This window comes from Natator depressus, chromosome 2 (genome assembly GCF_965152275.1).
Source record: "Natator depressus isolate rNatDep1 chromosome 2, rNatDep2.hap1, whole genome shotgun sequence".
Classification (NCBI taxonomy): Eukaryota; Metazoa; Chordata; order Testudines; family Cheloniidae; genus Natator; species Natator depressus.
This window is the reverse complement of record NC_134235.1, coordinates 178,238,847-178,260,074: the sequence shown is the minus strand read 5'-3', so window position 1 is coordinate 178,260,074 and position 21,228 is coordinate 178,238,847. Positions and strand designations below refer to the sequence as shown.

At 41.6% G+C, this 21,228-nt stretch overlaps 1 protein-coding gene across 6 annotated transcripts in view; it reads right to left on the bottom strand.

Annotated features, from left to right (window-relative positions):
• Positions 1-21,228, bottom strand: part of PDE1C (phosphodiesterase 1C) — a 426,361-nt gene that overhangs the window by 144,847 nt on the left and 260,286 nt on the right. Inside the window, exon 1 of one of the 6 annotated variants that reach the window (XM_074945384.1) lies at positions 1,945-1,968. The exons of the other annotated variants lie outside the window; for them this stretch is intronic. The gene's annotated coding sequence lies outside the window, so the exon portion shown is untranslated. Of the gene's footprint in view, positions 1-1,944; positions 1,969-21,228 lie in introns of those variants that run through there. 6 annotated transcript variants of the gene reach the window in all.

The following is a 21,228-nucleotide window of genomic DNA, read 5'->3' as shown; positions in this document are numbered from 1 at the left end:
TTACAGTTCACATCAATGGGAACAGATGTAGCCTAATGCTGAGCTCATAGGGAAATTCCACCAAACATGTTTAGTTGCCCTTCAGCCCACAGAGGAAAGCGGGGAGCATTCACTATATAATATCATCTCTTCTGACTAACTTCTATGCTGTGGCTAAATCAGTTCATCCCCATGATACCGACTGACTTCAAAAGCCCAGTAAAAAAAGTCTCCACTTCAGAACTGAGATAGAGACTGAGGTGTGTGCGCTGGTTCTTATTTGCTAGCTCCTTCTTTCTTTGAATTTGTCAGGAAAGAATACTAATGCAAGGTAACAAGGAAGGTATTAATTCACAGAATACAATAAAAATAATGGAAGAACAACTTTAAAAGGACAGTTAATGATGGCTTCATTCTGGCATTGCCTTTTACCCTTCACCCAGGCCCAACTTTCTAGGTTTATCTGTTGAATATTATTGTAATATGTTAAAGGGTATATTTTCAGCAGGGGTTAATTAACTACAGAATTGTTGCTTGAAATTCAAATTCAGGCACAGATTTCAATAGCCGAGTCCTTATCTACCTGAGCATGGGTATAAATCAAGTAGCCATGGGCTCAACTCCTCAGATTTAGGCCCAACAATTTATTTTGTGGGCAAAAAACCTGGGTGTATATTTTGCAAGTGCCAGCAAATAAGAGAGTTGTTTCTTTTCCTGGATGAAATATACCCCAATGTCTTAATTTAGGACATAAACACAAAAAACCTCATTGTATTTCTGAGCTGGAATATAACAACACAGCCAGTTCTGAGTGCTCACGAGCATTCAAAGCTCAGCTGCATGGTCCATGCATGGTGGATTAGCTCATTCCTTTCAAATGGCCAGCAGCTGATAAGAATGTTCCTTCAGTCTAATTACCTTTACACTCCAGCCAATGTGAGCACAAGAACCTTTCATTTTGAATATTTTGACCCAAATGGTGCCTCTAGGCTGTATAGCAGCCATCAATAGACTCCTGCCTTAACATATTTCAGAAGTGACTTTGATAATGAAAATCGATGTAAGCTAAAGGCAGGATGGCTTCTGTAAAGCACATCATAAGCAAGGTTTCCTGTCCTCATAGTCCAGCTATGATGTTTTCCCCTCAGTGACTCATGAACTTCATTGAAATTTCACATTGCTAATTTTCCCCCTATAAAAAACCCACTCATTGAATCAATGTGCGTTTGGCCTTGAGGACACATTGAAAAACTACACGCTTATTTTTAAGAGAAATTTTAAGTGGTTTGTAAAAGTCAATGTGGACAAAGTCGTTTAAAGGGAGCTAGTGCTGGAGACATCAAGAGAGATAGAGACAACAGAAAAACAATCAATCAAGCATGAATAGAAACAGATATTCTGTCAGATGCATGCATTATGGCCCCAATTCAGGCAGGTACTTAAGCACATGCTTAAGTTTCAGGTAGGCATGTGCTAAAATGCCGTTCTGAATCTAATACATGCGTTAACTGAACCCACAGACAAGAAAGTATTGACAAACATATTCTGAGACTGTTCTAAAACAACAGTAATCTTTAATCATCCGAAATAAGGCAGATTCTCTTTGAGAGCAGCAGCACAAGACAGAGAGAATAAGAAAGCAAGGACATACAATCAAAATATACAGAAGCAGAATGAGGCCTGTTACTGTAGAACACTTATGAAATGGATTTTTGTATCTCTTCTCCACGATATAAAAACAGAGCAGATACAAATTAGGAGAGCAATTTTTAGATGCCAAATGTGTATAGTACACGGAGGGAAGCAAACATTACAAAATAATACTTGTTCTTTTATTATGATGGTTCTGTTAGTGCATAGTAAATCAACAACAAAGGGCTACGTTGCAACAGTCACAAATTCTCAGCCAGAAGCAACTCATGCCAGCAAAAAGACAGAGGTGTAGCTTAGGCGTGTCAAACTTACCCAGCAGAGAGGTAAATTCCATTTTTAATTATGCCATATTTCCTTCTGGCATTTTAACCCAGCTACCCAGGCTCTTTTATACTTATTTTTAAAGTATTTTTTCTATTTTCTACTTTCTGGTTTGTTTTTTAACCCTTGTCTATTTTTCTGTTTGTTTTGTTGGTAGTGGGGGTTTGTGTTTAACCATTTTCTCCCGAACACCAAGCCTTTGTTTCAGCATCTGCCCAGCACCTCTCTCTCCAGTGTAATTTCTCCTTTCCGGCGCTCTGAATCTTCTCTCCCACGCACTGTACCAGGCCTCTGAAGGTTGTTCATACGGTGTCAGGAGACAAATAGCAGACTAGTCAATAGTGAGACAAAGTCTGAGAAATGTTCACTCAAAAATTATGAACCATTTTCCCCCACCAAAATACAATGATTTTGTCTGGAAAAAATGATCAGAACTGCAAATTTTGGACCTTTTTGACCAGTTCTAGTGAATAACATCCCACAGCTGTAAATATGTGCTGCTCAGTCCCTTTAGTACTCCTGCTCCGCATGAAACTGATGGGATTCTATGAACATAACTGATGCCAGAATTCGTCCAAAAATATTTGGGCGGACACAGCATCATTACAGATAATTGGTCCCAGGCCATTTACGTCTGACTTCATAATATTTGAAGCCCAGGGTTATGGTTAATTTTTGCTAACAAGAAACAGTGAGCAAGGAACAATTATATGCCAAACTATCCCTCAGGAAACATCCAGTAACAAGGAATGTTTATGATTACAGTTGGTCTCCAGCCCTCTGTCTTGGTGAGAAGGCCTGTGAGTTAAAGCAGAAACAAACACATGGTCTTTAATTAACCTCCTTTCAACTAACACTTGACTTATTCCAGGAGATACAGTTTCTCTCCCACTTCAGATAAGAACGCTGGTGATTTTGAGTGGAAAGGATTCAAACTAAAAGAACAATGATGACCAGGGTGGATGGAAGACAGTTTCAAGATCCCCAGAGTTGCTACCAGATGGGACAATAAAAACCGCTCTGCTTATCCTGAAACTAGGGTTGCTAACTTTCGAATCGCACAAAAATGAACACTCTTGCCCTGCCCCTGGCCCCGCCCCACACCACCCTTTCTCTGAGGCCCCGCCCTCCATTCACTCCATCCCCACTCTCTCTGTCACTTGCTCTCTCCCACCCTCACTCACTTTCACCGTGCTCAGGCAAGGGGTTGCGGTGGGGGAAGGGGTGAGGGCTCCAGCTGGGGATGAGGGGCTTGGGGTGTAGGAGGAGATTCCAGGCTGGGGCCAAGGGGTTCGGAGTATGGGAGAGGGCTCAGGGCTGGGGCAGGGCATTGGAGTGCAGAAGGGGACTCAGGGCTGGGGTAGGGGGTTGCGGTGCAGGAGGGGGTGCGGGCTCCCGGAGGGAGTTTGGGTGCAAGAGGGGACTCAGGGCTGGGGCTTGGGTGTGTGGGGGGGTGAGGGGTGCAGGCTCTTTGAGGGAGTTAGAGTGAGGGAGGGGTTTCTGACCTGGGGCAAGGGGTTGGGATGTGGGAGGGGGTGAGGGGTGCAGGCTCCAGCCTGGCAGCACTTACGTCAAGTGGCTTCTGGTCAGCGGCTCATCTGGTCTAAGTCAGGCTCCCTGTCTGCCCTGGCACCGCGTGGCTCCTGGAAGCAGCCGGCATGTCCAGCTCTTAGGTAGAGGGGCCAGGGGACCTGCGCGCTGCCCATGCCCACAGACACCACCCCCACAGCTCCCATTGGCTGCAGTTCCCGGCCAATGGGAGCTGTGGAGCTGGTGTTCATGGCGGGAGCAGTGTGCGGAGCCCCTGTGGCTGTCCCTACACCTAGACACCAGACAAGCTGGCCGTTTCCAGGAGCCACGTGGAGCCAGGGAGCCTGCCTTATCCATGCTGTGCCACCAACCAGACTTTCAGCGGCTTGGTCAGCAGTGCTGACCGGAGCCACCAGGGTCCCTTTTTGATTAGATGTTCCAGTTGAAAACCGGATGCCTGGCAACCCTACCTTCAGGCTGAAGAGAAAGGTACTATAAGAAGAGCTATAAAATTATATATGATGGCTCAAAAGGATCTAAACAGTTATGTAGGTTACTAGAGTTATTTTCACTGAACACATCTCTATTAAGCCTATAGCACTCTTCCATAAATATAAATATATACATTCAGTGGAATATTAGGTACAGTGTAAGAAACCAATAGCAACATGCTTACAGCCCCACCTTCTATCATCAAAACATACAGGAGCTACGTTGTAAAGTAGCAGAGCCATAACCCTGTATCAGAGTTCTAACAATTCACTAAACTAGCTGAAGAACAATCTTAAAATGTCTAGGAAATAAAGAAGTACTTTGGAACTTAAGACAAGAAAATCTTTGAATGAGTTATCATGTATTAGCTGGCTCCATTCATATGATTTAAGTGTCTCATTTGGGACTTTTTACTATTGGGTTATAAAACTAGTAGTGGGTGACCTTTGTAAGGTTTGATTCATGAGTGCTGCAGGCAAACTAACCAAACACTGATGGTTCTACAGAACCTGAATCTTCAAAGAAGAGGCCTCTTGTCACAGGACATACCTCTCCTCCCTGCTCAGCCTCCACTGATAGGGCTCATCCAAGGGAGCAGGGTTGAAACAATCAGGTCACATCTTCCCTCAGAAACCACGTCAGGTAAAGTGAAGGAGGCCTGTGGAAAAGCTAGGTCTCTAAAGATTTGTGGACATGGGTTGATGGCTCACAAGTAGAACCAGAACATGAACCCACCACATTTTTTTAGGACGGTGCAAAGTCTTAGCCCATTTGCACATCAGAAACCACACACATTTCATGTAACAAAGCATAAACCGAAGCAAGATACAAAACCCTCTCCTTCTTGCCCTAGTATTATGGGCAAGTCTGTCCACCCTGAGCAACATTCTGATTCCCAGTGATCCACAGTAGATAGAGTAATTGATTTCATCCAAGGCTAGCCATTATTTCCTTCCTTCTCCGAACATTCAAAAATGTTAGTTTCCTACACAGTCCCCACCACAACAGTAGATGCATATGCTCTAGCTCTCCTATTCATCACTGGTGAACAAACCCTGGGGGTGATTTCTGGCCTCACTTAAGTCAGTGATGAACTCCCACTGACTTCACTAGGAGCAACATTTAACCCAAGGAGTTCAATCCTGCACTTCTTCACCACACAAATCTTCCAGTGATTTCAATGGCAGGAAATTCAGGATCCAGACCCAGAGGTCCGTGCACCCATCAGAAATATATACACATGGTAAGTAGTCTAGATTCCATTTAAAAAGTAGCTGGGTGAGCGTATGTGCATACATGTTAAAAATATCTACAATTCTTGAATACAGAATACAATATCAAAGGCAAGATGTGATGGGGGGGAGGAGAAGTAGGATTTAATGTCTCCATAAAATGCTTATCTAAAACTCAAACTTACAAAAAACTCAACAGCAGAGCTGGTTGAACTTTTTGGTGAAAAACTTTAAAATTTTTCCAATTACAAATCTCAACGTTTTTTGAGGTTGGTTTGTTTGTTTATTTTGGTGGAAGATACTTACCATTTTCTGACCAGTTCCACTTAACAGCTGCCCAATAAGTACCACCAAGTACTCACCATTTCATCCACATTTTACAATCCCCATGGTGTTCTCTGGGGAAACTCAAGAATGACGCTAAATCGGAAAATAAGAGAACCACTTGGCAGAAGGCTTATTGCATATTGATTACACCAGGTTCTTTGCATTACTTACTCACCACTTATTACTTTATTAAAGAAAATTCACTTAGAACTCTAAAATCACAATTGCCTTGACTTGCCCATGCACCCAAGGCCAAATCCTGGGACAATCTATGCAAGCACTCAAGACCCAAAATGCACTAGAAACAGGGAAGAGCTTTAGCTCACTGTAAAGTGGGAATTGTAGGTGGACTAGGGCATATCCAGTGGAACTGTACCCAGCCTACACTCACTGGATCAAAGCCACACGAAGGAAAGAGCTTATCAGCCACTAACCTCTTCCATTTTTAGTACTAGTATTCATAGCCCAGATTTCCCAACAAGCTGTCTGGTTGGGGCTGACAATTCCAATCCTCGACCCTGTGACATCTTCTTATGGAACAAAACACCCCTTTTAGTTGGATTTTGCTTAATTTACTACAACTTTGTCCTTAGTGTTTCATCTAGATTTTAGCCTAGTACAAGCTATTCTTATTAATCTTAATACAAGTTTGCAAACACAATACAACAGTCAGCCAAATAGAGTTTTAACAGGGCATTACCAATTACTAAAACTTCACTGCAACTATTGTATGGGATGTGCACACTTCTGTGCTAACACACTGATTAAACGCTCACCAAAGATCATTAAAATTATGCTTAGGAACAAGGATGCTTTTAAGAATTCAGATCAACAAAATCAATATTCAGCTAACATCTCTAAAGGCCTAATTGTATTGTTTTAAAAAATAATTCCAATGTTTTTATGGAGAGAAAAACCAAAAACCAAAATATACTCCATTAGAGCTATCCTGATTGCTTAATGTAAAATAGCACATCATTTTTTGTTATATTAATGAGCAGGGTTTTTTTTTAAGTCTGACACATTTGTGTAAATATTCAATCAAAACCATTTGGTGAAAGGGATTTATTCACCCTTCCCCCACTTTAAACATATGCTTAGCATATTTACAATGCTCTTCAGACCAGAAAAGCGCTTGAAGGCGTTTGATGAAATAATGACCTTTGGGCCTTGGCAAACATGAGCACCACCTTTGAAAGAGTCCAGTACAATAAACTGTTTTTAATCCAGGTGTATCTTGAAGGCCCCAATCAGTATGAGGATGCACTTTTCACATGACTTTGCTATTTAAGTTCTCCTGTGAAAAGACCAGAATTCCCAGTGAACAAGTGAAAATGGCTCTTCACTGAAGCCCTGTCCCTAACTCGGCACATGAGAAATTATTTGCTATTTCTGGCATCCCCCAAAAATAGTCATGTCACCAAACTGACACCGGAGTCAGTACCTAGATCCCCTGTAAACTGCGCGGCAGCGTGGCAAGCTACTTAGGACCACGCAGGTCCCCTCCTCTGGCCCAGGCCCACCGGAGCTGCCGTGGCTGGCGAGAGGAGTCCCGCCCCAGCCCAGCCCCAGAAAGGGACAGCCAGGTAGTTGTTGGGAGTAGGCTGCCATCTATCTGTTCAGGTACCTAATCTGATAGGACCTTCAACATCATTGTTTCTGAGCGTCTCACAATCATTAGTGGACTTTATTCACATAATACCCATGTGAGGTAAGGAAGTATTATCCCCATTTTACAGATGGAGAATTGAGGCACAGGAGTAGATTGAGCAATTTGCCCAAGGTAGAACAGGAAATCTGTGCCTGATCTGGTAATTGAATCCAAGTCCCCTGAGTCCTATTCCAGTCTCTCATCCACTGAGATGGTCCTTCCTTTCCTAAGCTACTGCTCCTCTAAACTGGAGCAATATGAGTACCTGCAATTCGCCAGGGAGCACTTGCTGCTGGGTGTTTCATTTATTTTGTGAATTTGGGGTTTTAAAGGTTTTCGTTTTGGATGAAATGCTATTTGGATCTGGTATGTACTGGGCCAAATATTTTTTCAGCTATTCCATGTTAGTTGTCCATACTGAGGGCCTATAGGCATTACATCCTTTGTATTACAAATATTCAAACAATTAATGTTTCTACAGTGTTTGGATGATAAAAAGTATTGGTATAGCATTTTATATTACTACTGCTGCTGGACTCATGGATATTGTTCTTGCATCATGTAGGATTTAGGCTGAATTCATCCATGTTTTGAATTAAACAGGGTCATTTTGGGGCATTCAAAAATCCTTGCTGGCAACTTCTTGACGGGGGACAAAAGCAGAAGCATTTAGCATAAATGAACACTGTAAGGATTCTGAGGGCAAAGTATGCTAGCAGAGCAATAGGAAAGGTACCTATGTAGGCAGGGTAATCTAATGTGACTGCATGCCAAGGAAAATCCTCTCTTAATCTCCATGTTTGTCATGGTCCTTGAGGACTGATCCTATAGAATGAAATTAAAACCTAGAAAAAATAAGACTTCTCTTGGCTTTTTACATTACACATTCCCTTAAGGATAATGTCACACAGGAAAAGTTATTCTGAGCAATCCACGGTTTTTGTATATACCCAAATCTTTTACAGAGCTCTCTAGTAAACACTTATTGTCAATCTTTCATCCATAAGCATCAGCACAGCAAGGAACACGTGTGCGAGATCTTTGCACACATTTTCCCAGTACATTCTTCCTTATCAATCTCATTCAGACAGAATTTCCCTGATATTAAACTAGCTGCTTTTGCACCTTCCCAGCCAGTGGAACAGGGAAATAAATGCCAAATGTTTCTGACTACTCTGCTGTATGATAACTACACGGTATATCCCATACAGGGCATTCTTATATAGAATAAAAATAAGGATGAGGGACATGCCTATGGCCACAATTGCAAAAATAAACCGTTATTCTTTTGTATTGGATGCACTGAGATAGTGTACTGTCACTCCACAAATTAACCCTCACATAAGAGTCATGTTATATATAGATTGTCACTCAGCCCCTAATTAATGATAATAAAATACGGCCACTTAAGAATGTTGAGTAGTTTTATCCAATTACTCTTGCTTCTGTAACACCAGAAAGGAATATGTTAAACCTTTAGCAGCATATTTAAAAGTGTCCAAATAGCATGAAGATTTCAAGTAAGCTCAAGTGGTGGATCTTAAAAGGATAATTTCACTGTGGTAACATTAAGACACACAGCAATTTGCAGCTGATACAGTCACTGACACCTGTGCACAGTGGATGTACAATGTTACTATTCCAATTATACCTGTGTAAAGCTATACGTGACTATACACAGTGCAAGGTTGTGGAGAGTCAAGCCCAGAATTCAGAAGCTACTAGTACAATGCATCATTATAATAAAGTGTGAGTACATTACGTTGTTTTCAAAGTTTCTGGAGGAATCTCACAGATGGCTGTAGAATTTACTATTAATCAAGATGACACAGACTAGAACGCTGCTCTGTTGTTGTATTTGCTTTGAGTCCTGCTTGATACATTAAGATGTGACCAATGCCTTCTCTTTTGCCTAGATGTTTGGCCGACTATGGAAAGCTGCTTCCATGTTACAGTGGCCGCTTACTGATCTAAGTATCAAATCAAACTTTCCACTGTACAGAACTGTACAGGCTAGTCCTGCAATGTTTTTCCTGAAGTCATTATCCTGGTCCAAGTAATTTCTCTTGGCTACACACTGTCATACACCCACAGCCCATTGTTGTTTTCATTTTTAAAAACTATATATGGGCAGAGTATAGGAGAAAAATCAGTATTCACTGAGGAAGATGAGGAGAAAGTTCCCCTGCTTCTGGTGAAGCTTTACCTTTGGAATTAATCAAATTACACTGGTTGGGCTCGTAAGATGGAAATACGCTCTCTAACCTCCCTAGAAAGGCTTTATTCCTTCTATGCTAATTACTCATTTAAAAAAAAAAGATTAATTTTTTTAAAAAACAGAACAAAATGATGACCTCACTTGCAACAATAGAAAGTGATTAGGGGATGCCTCAATTTTAGGGCGTGCTATCTGACTTCCCTAAAAAGGGGCTGATTTTCAAATGGTGGGTACTCAGTCATTTCTGAAAATTAGGCCCTTTTAAGCAGTCTCAAGATAGGCACCCACAAAATAATATTAGTCACTTCTGAAAAATCATTAGTCACTTTTAAAAATGTAAGCCAAGAACCTGTGCTTACTTAATTTGCCATTTTTGCTGAGACTTCATTTTCACAGTGGAAAATTCTCATTAATACTGCACTTAAAAGACATGCTTATAGCAGCAGAAAACTGCATTTCACTTTGATATTTCCTTTCACTTTATTTGTTGCAATTTCCAATTACCTCAGTACTGGTTAATTAAGGGCAATATTTCATTTATAGACATACAACATGCATATTGGACTTTGCCAGAAGAAGTGAGACACATTATTCTTGCAAGGAGACAAGAAATTGACTCCCTAGATTTATAGTTATCTCCATTCTAAATTGTCACAAGTTTGTTACATTCTCTTTTAGTTTGTTTGAATTTAGTGCTGGCAAAAGGTGCCAGCCTCACAGTCCTGGAAAGTGATATCATAGTTATCCACAGAACAGACACTGTACGGACAGTAGCAGTGAAAGCTGCCTACACACAGCTAATATGCTTCAGAATGAAGAACCACTCTGGGGGTAAATGGATAGCTCAGTCACCATGTGTATTCAGTCCTTCCCCTCTGATGAGATTGCTCACTGAAGTGCCAATTAATGCCAGGTGTGGGGTGGTGTGTGTGGACATTGATTAGTCTTCTGGGAACTGGATTTAGATCACCAAATCCATTTCATTTAGGCCACTGAGCAATTTTTAGTATTTGAACACACTTGCTAAAAATATTATTAGGCTGCTGAATTTTTAAGTTTTCAGCCTCACAACTGCACATGAAAAATCCTTTTATAAGAAAGCAGGACTTGAGTTCCTAATGGTCCAGAGGTAGAAAATGTGCACCTATATTAGAGTTAGCTTGCATCAAATGGAATAGACAAATGTTTTCCTGAAGTCCAAACGGATCCTATAACATATGCCAGAACTTGAGTTAGTCTTCATTCCCTTCTGCTCTGACAGGTTTCAGATGAAATATGAAGTGGAAAATATTAAAACACCATGAGAGAAGCTAATCTCACATTATTTCTGATCTCGCTGAAATCAGGAGGCAGCAGAAGTCTCACCAGAAATCCTGAGCACTTGATATTTCCAGCCTGATTTTCAGATTAAAGATGACAGGATAAGCACTGGAGAAGAAATTTAGCCAAGTCAAAGTTTACAGTACCACTGATTCTTTCAAAGTTTACCCATGGTTACTTCTGTGATGCTGGTAGATCAGATGCCAGCTCTTGCCAAGGCTGTAGACATCAACTGAGTACTGACAAATTCATAGCTGGAAATCGGACCAGCTCACCTGTATGTTAGCATTGCTCAAGATAGGTGTTAGACTTGTAAGGTGCGCTAGTGTTTAGTATAAAATGCTTGTAAATTGCTGCATGAATTAATCTTACTTGTAATGTCTGTATCCCATATGATAAGGTAATATATAAGTTTTGTTTGATAACTAAAAATGCCAGCTCTGAACTTGTGAACCCAGGCAGGAGCAGTGGTTCCCCCACCCATCAAGAAAGACTATCAAAACTAAGTGGATCAGTGTGATACAAAGACTGAGTTGATGGCCCTCTTACACCAGTGAAGATGCTATGTTCAAGGAAGCTCATCCCATCAGCTTGAATTCTGGAAGAAAATGAAGATAGCTGACATGAAAATTCTTCATCTCTTTGCTGTTTTCTAGGGTGACCACATGTCCCATTTTGGCCAGGACAGACCCCTTTATAAGACCCTGATGCTTTTGGCAAAACTGGACATCTGGCAAGAGCAAATGGGATAAATGCCCAGTTTTGCCAAAAAAAGTGGAGCATGTCTCCTTAAGGCGGTGGGGAAGAACATTCAGGGGGGAGAGCTGCAATGCCAGGCAGCTCAGGTCAGCCCTGCAGGAGGAGGGGGACTCAGGCCAGCTCCATGTGGTGTCCCATTTTCACTTTGGGAAATATGGTCACCCTACTGTTTGGACTCTCACAGGACTGGAGCTAGAAAAAAGCAGAGATCCCCAGAGTCAAACTGGGCTAGCCCAAAAAGACATTCAGTGCTGACAGATTACAACATTTCTGTCACCTTTTGGAACCACAGACTAACTCATTTGTCTATATCTGTTGCCTGCTTTAACCTGTAAATAACTCTCATTTCTTTTTCCTAGTTAATAAACCCTTAGTTAGTTTACTATAGGATTAGCTACAAACATTGTCTTTGGTGTGAGATCTAAGGTACAGATTGACCTAGGGTAATTGTCTCTTGGGAGTGGGATCAAACTGAATATTTTGTGATTTATCACTATGTCCAGCTTGCCTGGGTGGCAAGATAGACTGGAGGGCCCAAGGACACAGTCTCTAACTTCATGATAAGGCTGTTATAGTGTTTCAGGAGTTCACCTTTGTTACTGGCTTAGTGAAATCTGATTATAGAACACACCACCAGTTTAGGGGGACCACCCTGCTTTTTGACTGTCTTCCCTGAGGCAGGCACTCACGATCATGAGCCACTACAGACAGCGTGACAACTTCATATGCTAACTTATATCAGCATTGATGTTTCACGTGAAATGAACACCATCAGGTACTTTAGGCCCTAACATCAGTTTGTGTGGCTATTTTTTTAAATGGTTGGGAGGGGAGTGTTTATACAATCCAAGGTTATAAGAAGTATCATTGTGTATTTCAATGTAATTGTAAATAGTTTTCCATTTGGATTTAAAACTTCCTTTACAATGTTTGCAACCCTAACACCTTAACACTCTGCTAATGGATCAGAACAGCAAAGTGAAACTGACAAGTCTATTTTCATTGTCCAAGGCGAGCAAAGATGGTCAAAATGGAGGAGGGCACACACAAAAAATTGAAAGAAAATGAACAATTTTCATTCTGTTTGAACTCTTTTGTTCCCTTCTGTGTCCAGCCTGCATATAGAATGAGGCAGGGGCCTATGGCAAAACTACTCTGATCATGTAATTAAAGATCATAATTCATACACACACAAGGCTGAATTAAAGTTGCATGGACTACTGTAATGCTGGTGGTCACCACCAGCTCCCCTTACAATACACATGCGGGAAGAGTCTTTCTGTATGCAACTTCTGGGATTCAGTCATAAAAAGCTTCCTTTATTCCTCTATGAAATATTAAGGAAACAATTCTTGACCCCAGATGTTGCCAATCTAACACTCTTCAAGAGCTGCACCAAGTCACAGAGAGAGTGGGCCTGATTCTACTCTCACTTGCGCCTGTTATATTATATTTATGTAAAATCACTGGATCCACTGACGTGACATACTCCCTGTCACAAGGCAGGACGTTCCGCCAGCTTGCCACGGACTCTCTGCCACACTCACAGACACAACAAAAACAGTTCACACTTTTCATCTCAGGCTTTCACTGCCTCTCCTCCCACTTTTTATAGCCTCAGGTGAAGCACCGCTCCCTTAACTGGCCCAACTGGGAGCATCTGCTCCTGCACAGGGGAGCTGGACCTACTTCAGTTACAGAGATCAACCACTCTGTGACACTCCTGCTTTACTCCGGAGTAAATAAAAAGACAAATCAGGCTATAAAGAGTAAAAGGAACTAGCCCCAAGCTACTTGGATCTGGATATAGTTCTTGCAGAACAGCAGCAGAGAGTGATCTACCTAAAGCAGTTTGTGAATTCTATCGTTAAATAACTAAAAGAGGAACAAGGTTTTGCAAATCGTGTTGTACCCACTAGTGTATATTATGGTGCTGTATTTCAGTGTTCACATTTTATAGCTATTTCTGCAATTTTTCTTTTAAGTGCAATAATTGGATTTTATGTTATACTGTGTGCTGTTGTATTGATATAGTTTGGTGTAGGTTGTTAAATATGTACCATAAAACAAACAAACTGCAGTAGGGCCCATTGAACAGTATGACAGAAATTTCAACTTTTTAATGTTCTGACTTTTATGGGAATATAGAAATTGCCATAAAGGATCTCAGTCCCTCAACAGTAGCCAGATGCTTCAGAGGACGTGCAAGAAACTCTTAGGCCTTGTCTACACACACAAGTTGTAGTGCTTTAATTATACAGATATATTTAAAGTGGTACAATTCTTCTAATACAGATCCAATTATACTGGTATAGAAGGTGTTTATACTGGTGCAGCTTGCATAGGAAAGGGAATAAAACTATACACCCATAAGTCGCCTTTACACTGGTATAACTGCATCCACACTCGGGTTTGGACCAGTACTACTATATTGTTAAAAGAAACCCACACCCCTACCCAAAATAGTTATACCAGTACAAAACCCCGTGTGTAGACCAGACATTAGTTGACAACTATGTAATACAGTAAATAACTTCCTTACAATGAGTGTATCTCCCAAACCACAATGATTTATATGCCTTCTGCATTTTTAAAAACACTCGCTTATATTACTGTGGATGTTTCCATTACTTGTATGAATGGATAATTCTTTTTTTGGATCCCACCAAGTTCTTGGCCTCTTCATTTCTTTTCTTACCCTTAACACTGCATTAACATTATTTTATTACATGTAATAAATCATAGAACAGTTCATTACAGGTCCACAAAGCATTTTTCAAACATTCAGCATGAAAACATCCTGTTGTATTCTTATTCTTAGATTCATTTTACCACTAGGGAAGCTAGGGTACAATCGGATTAAAGTGTGTTCCTCCTCTAAAGAGGGACTATATAAAAATAGCATCTTCTTTCTGAGCAGTTCTGTGTATCTTTTGTATGTTGAATGTCACAGGGTAAAGCTCCGGCCCCACTGAAGTCAATGGCAAAATTCCCATTGACTTCACTGGGGCCAGGGTTTCACCAGTAGCTTTTTACTTTAGTATAAATATAAAAGGAGGACTTGTGGCACCTTAGAGACTAACAAATTTATTTGAACATAAGCTTTCGTGAGCTACAGCTCACTTCATTGGATGCATGTAGCTCACGAAAGCTTATGCTCAAATAAATTGGTTAGTCTCTAAGGTGCCACAAGTACTCCTTTTCTTTTTGCAAATACAGACTAACACGGCTGTTACTCTGAAACCTGTCAGTATAAATATAGTTACTGATTTTAACCCTGGCTTGAGCCAACACAGCTAAGAGAGAAGGAGCTAGGTTCTATTCCTTCTCTATTCCCAGCATCTACAGAATGATCTATGAAATTCCTATCAGTTATCCACTGTGGAAGTCTTTGAAGACCACAGAGGAAGGAGGAAGGAAGGATTTAATTTAGCCTGCAGAGCCTTTAGTACTGATGATGATCCATGATCCAACTTGAATTTCAGAGCCCAGGGTCACTTTCCAGGGTTCACTGTCAAATAAAGCTCCTTTTTTGTCCGTAGACTGACCCCATATGATATCTAAATCGTTGAGACACAAATGTGGAGGTCTAAAATGCCACTTTTTACAGATATTTTACACAGTAGAACACAACCATAAATGGGTTGCTGAGAGTCACAAAGCAAGTCATTGTTGTCAAAACCAGCAATAGAATCCAAGAATCATCTACCTTAGTCCTCTGCTCCAAATGCTAGAGAACACGGTCACTATCATGCCTCAGAAACTGATTTGACACTAATTTACTTTAATTTTAAAAAATGAATAAGAGCTCTCCAATGACGTGAATGCTCACTAATTGACTTTCTGACCAAATTGTCTCAGGCTGTTTGGACAAACGAGGACATGAATTCCTAACAGATCTGATTAGATTAGTACCACAGCAAGCTTTTGATAATAACTAGGTTTAATAGACCACACTGTTTAACATCTTATTTGCACAGCTTAATGAAACAGCCATTAATGTACTTTCTAATCCTATCAATACTACTGCAAGCAGAGATGAAAATATGATAACCTCAAAGGTGCTGCTAGCAAGCAGGGGAGAATCCTTATAAGTGAGAAGAGATGTTTTATTACATCTTGAAAATGAATTTGAATCTGACTCTAATGTTAGCTAGTAAGAACACAATCAAGTTACCAAAAATGTTCAAGTCACCAAGATTCTGTTTTGTCCCCAGAACCTGTACTGTGCTGGCTTGTACCTTATCACTAGGCTCCATCTTCTCTGAACCTAGCACATGTTGCTTCCATGCTCTGAATGGACCAGCTGTTAAAAAAAAAAAAGGGCTATGAGTTTGTAATCACTGCACTGTTGGCTTATGTGAGCAAGAGCACAGGTTTCAAAGCTCACAGGAACAGAGCTCATCGCCAATTGAACTTCAGGTTATCAGAAAGTTTATCGTCTTCCTGAGACTTTTAGTACAGTATAAACCCATATATCTGAAACTGTTATCTCCTTAGTGCATATAGGTTCTCTACAAGATGGTTCTTTGCTAACAGAGGCCTGAGTTTTTGGAGCTAAAAGTTTGAAAATTTTGTATCGGTAATTAGAAAATGTTGCCTCAGAATTTGCAATATTTCCTGTTCTTCTTTTCAATGATAGAAAATCCCTAATATCTGAAGTATTTCCTATAATAAATGTGAACAAGAACAAGAACATCGCTAATTCTGTGGTAACCAAAGGTTAGTCCACTGGCCCACTTCTACCACTGCCTATCATGCCGATCAATATTGTCTCACTGTTTCCTTGCACTCCCCCATCTCTCTGTATCCATGTATCATCTCTTGTCTTATGCTTAGATTGTAACTAGATGAGGCTGGCTCTGAGTTACAACAGAGATTGCTTTCTCAGGTGTCTGGCTGGTGGGTCTTGCCCACATGCCCAGGGTCTGAGCCATATTTTGGGTCAGGAAGGAATTTTCCCCTTGGCCAGATTGGCAGCGATCCTGGAGCGTTTTCACTTTCCTCTGCAGCATGAGGCTCGTCACTTGCAGGTTTAAACTAGTGCAAATGGTGAATTCTTAACTTGAAGCCTTTAAGTCATGATTTGAGGACTTCAGTAACTTAGCCAGAGATTTGGGTCTATTACAGGAGTTGTGTGAGGTTCTGTGCCCTGCAATGTACAGGAGGTCAGATTAGATGATCGCAATGGTCCCTTCTGACATTTAAGTCTATGAGTCTAAGTAGAGCTGGGTGAAGTTTTTCCAGACAAAACTATTTCACCAAATCCCAGCAGGTACCCTTTGTATCTTTAGGTGCTAAATTCCTTGGAAAATCAGGCCCCTAAGTCTCATTCACGAAGAAGCTCCGACTTTCAGTGAAACTTAGGCTCCAAAGTCATATAGGTACTTTTGGAAATTTTAGCTTTTATGATTTGGCCCTTAAGAATAAATTATATTAACATTTTTATCTGATCATACATAAAGGGTCACATTACATGGAAACAACGCTCAGTACAAGGAAATGTTTTCAGGGGTTGGATTTTTTGTTTTATTTTGTTTTTTGATCTCATGTATATGTTGCTATCAATTAGTGTTTCAATATAGCACATTTATACATCTGAGTCAGTAATTTAGCAAAACATCCCTTGAGGTTTCCTTTCACCAATAATTAGCATTGTTCAAGACAAACACCATTTCAGTTTGCTTAATAAAGCCAAATTAAAGGGCCTGGATTTCTCCAGCAATTTACTGCAATGAAAGTGAGGAGTGTCATGCTGGCTAGCAAATGACTCGGCTATCCTAAACTATACAGTCAGCTGCAGATTGCAAACAGATTTCTGCAAAATGAAGGAGGTGTCTTTTTTATTAATAGTTCTATTCAATACACCAGTGAGAGTGTATATTTTATATATTATTTTAAGATGGGGAACTGCAGGCAATGCTATCACCGTTTTTCATTCCGCATTAACAACCTGGTACAAAACCCTGCCTGCCTTCACCAACCTAAATGTCTCAGCAGTAGATTCCCCAGTTGTAGCTTTAAATCATGCTATAGGGAAAAAGCTTATCTTACAGCCTCTGAGCAGCTCACAGGATTAGATGTGCTTTATGTTTTTAACAAGTTGCTTTCCAGTTGCTAAATAGCTCTAACGATTAAATGAATTTTCTTCAAAACAGTGTTTCCAGCCTCTGAGCTGGAACATGAAATGCTGTATATTCCACGAGTCATTAGAGAACGAAGTCATTGGAGAACGAACTGAAATCACCAGTGCAAAACTAGTGAGAGCACAGAATAGGCCCAAAATTTCTTTTATAGCTGCTGGGTGGCTTTAAAAATAGTTTTATTATACCAATTTTTTTCCCCATATGTCCCTTCTTCCCAGTGTGTTGGACAAATTCAACGGTCGTCTCTGGTAGACGAGGGCCACATGATGAGAACAAAATCAGCCTCACTTTAAATTACTGCCATTTATATCGCTCATTGCTATAAGAAGGGTGTACAGCTTTATGTCAAATCAACACCTTAACATAGCTGGCCATAGAGCGCATATTGCCCACTTACTGGCTCCCTATTTATTTCTGGGGAGGATTCAATGGATTGATACTGACCTTTTTAGTAGTTCCCTAAGAGACTACCCACCTCTTTCCCTAGGCATTGCCATAGGAGATGAGGTTTGCTGACATGCTGTATGCCCCAATCCAGGAAGGTACTTAAGCATTCACATAACTTTAAACATGTGAGTAATCATGTGGCAATAGTTGACTTCAGTGGGACTATCCATGTGTTTTAAGTTTTGCAGATACACAGTGCTTTTCTGAATCAAGGCCTAGGTCCCCAGATTAAAAAATCTGGTAGCTTCTGCCAGGGGATTTCAGGGGAGGTTCCTTGAGTCAGAAATGTCCTTCTTTGGTAACTAACACAAGATAGCGACCTTGATGTACCAACGTCTTTTTGCCAATGCAGTCATAGCATTTAATGGGACAGCTAATCCTGCTATACCTGTCCTGTGGGTAAAGGAGTTCAGGCTACAGGGCTGTGAACCCAGCACCTTCATGAGCATTCAAGTCACTTAATTTTTATAGTATTTTTAAAAACTTCATCACATCATGTAACAGTTATTGGACAGAAAAAGCTTGGCTGTCTCAGCTGAAGGGCCAAATTTTATCTACCCATTAATCCATTTTAGGTGCTATATTTCTAAGGAGCATATCACTGCTGTTTCCAATTCTCCTTCCATTGGTACCATTGCAATGCATTGGCCACAGCTGAATTACACCAGTGTCCATTCTCCTAAACTCCTGTTCTTCCCCAACCCACCTGGCTACCATTGTCCCCCCAATCTCCTTCTCTCTCTTGAATTCACATCCTCCTCCCCTCACTAACGAGAGTAAAGAAGGGAGCTGGACATGATACGGCTCTTTTACTGCCCCCAGGATTAGTCCAGGCTAGTCTTTCCCCAGAAATCAGTAGGAGCTGTGTCTTTCTTTATTCCCTAGCCCCAATTAGGGAAGAAGAGCTAGCAAGAGAGCTGATCTTCATATAGAAGACACACGTAGAGGGTGTCTCATTGCTCCACCTGCCAGCAGGAAGGCCAGGGGCCCCAGCAACAATTCAGCCAGGCACTAGCTCTTCCTGGTAGATTTCCTTCACATTCCCCTGCCAGGTGAGTCTTCAACTTCATAAGAAAGTGAGGAAATGGGGAGAAGAGGAATTCTGGAAGAGCGGCACCCCTCTAAATCTGGGAGAGGAAGAGCCTTCCCTTTGATTGACCAGGAATTTGAACTGAATTCCCCCATATTTTCCCTTTTCGCTGTCTAATAAGAAAATGGAATGGGATTGTCATGCTCTGGAGTGCAATCCAGATCAGTGATAGCTTGTGCCATCACCTCCCTTGTAACTCTGGGTGCCTTAAACTGCGCTCTCAGCCAGCATACCAGCATACACTTAGTGTCAGTGTCATAAGCAGCTTTGGACCAGCACCTCTGACTCCAGCAGCCTGCTTGTTATACACAGCTACATACTGGTTCAAAGGAAGACGGTCACCATGCTATCTTCCAGCCATCTGGCTGACCCACCCCCTTGGTCAGGATCTCCCGCAAAATCCAAAGTGCTCAGTTCCTTTCTCTTCTGAGATAAAGGATCACTTAGGATTCTTTGCCCATCTTTTATAGTCCAGTGAACCTTTGAAATGGTTTTTTTTTGAAGGACACGCCCAATATAAAGTTTATTCAGGCTGTGAGGAAGGAGACATGGACAGGGCCGGCTCTAGGATTTTTGCTGCCCCAAGCAAAAAAATTTTTGGCTGCCCCCGCTTTTTTTTCATGCCCCCCAGCTCCGCCCCCTTCCCCACCCCTTCCCCAAATCCCCGGCCCCACCTCCTCCCCCAGGAGTGCTGCATTCCACCCCCCATTGCTTCCTGCGGCTCCCCCCGCAACCCCCTGCCCTAGCTCACCTCCGCTCCGCCTGCTCCCCTGAACACGCCGCCGCTTGGCTTCTCCTCCCTCCCTCCCAGGCTTGCCACGCCAAACAGCTGTTTCACGCGCAGCAAGTCTGGGAGGGAGGGGGGAGAAGCGGAGCAGCGGCAGCGTGCTCAGGGGAGCAGGCAGAGGCAAGCTGGGGTGGTGGGGGCAATTTCTAGGGGCGGCATGGCCGGCACTGGAATGCCGCCCCAAGCACCTGCTTGTTTTGCTGGTGCCTAGAGCCAGCCCTGGACATGGAGTCTGGTGGTCAAATGGGTTTATTTTCCCACTGGTGTTTGCTAAAATGCAAATGAATCTGTTCCTGCAATCTCCTCTCCCTGCTATGATGCTGGGTGGTCATCTCCTTTCCTTGGTAGCTTGATGTTTTGTTTAAGTTTTATGTAAATTCATTCTGATTGTCTCAATGCATCTTGGAAGTACCTTTAAGGTGGCAGAACCACATTCCTTTGTCTAGGGTGGTGTAACTACAACCCTACCTGGCAGACACACTTTAAGAACATAATTTCCAATATATTTGTAATTTTGCATTTCTCCTCTGTACATACACCACACAATAAATAATATTAACAATCAGTCTGTTATTAGCATTCCATTGATATCTTACATGACACCTTTTAGATATAGGTTATGACATTAATGAGTTGGGGTACACTGAACTGGTCAGGCCAGCTGATATGCATGACCAGATACCAGCAAGCCCCTGGTCCGCTTACTTTGGGATGCTGTTAGGGTCACAGTGATGCTCTGAGAATTGTTGAGAGGTATTTACTGCGTTTTCTAAAAGCTGAAGCTTCAAGCAAGATTCAGGTCTTCAGATTGACCGGATATTCCTGCTTTGCAAAACATGAATTTTATCACTTTAACTCCACCAGATTCACTCCAACCTGTGAATGTAGACCACTTTCTAGCATCCCGACAGACACAGGTTATTCCCTGTGGAGCCTGTCTGTGTATTTGCATTAGCTGGAAACCAAAAGATCTCAAGTTCAACAGATGGTAACCTGCCAAGGTAGAAAATAAATCCTTGAACCAGGGAACTTGGGGGCCACATTTTACTCAAAAAGAGCAATGACTCATTCTGCTTCTCGTCAGAACCCATCCCTTAGGAGCTGCAGGAAGGATAATAGGGAGAGAGAAGAAAGGGAAGCACAGAAATGTAACTGAAAGAGTAAGCATTAAATGTCTGCAGCAGAGATCTTGGTTAATTGCATTGGCAGAGTGGGGCAGAAATAAAAGACATTTGTTTTCAAAGCTCACCTACTAGGATGAGATGATTGTAACTGA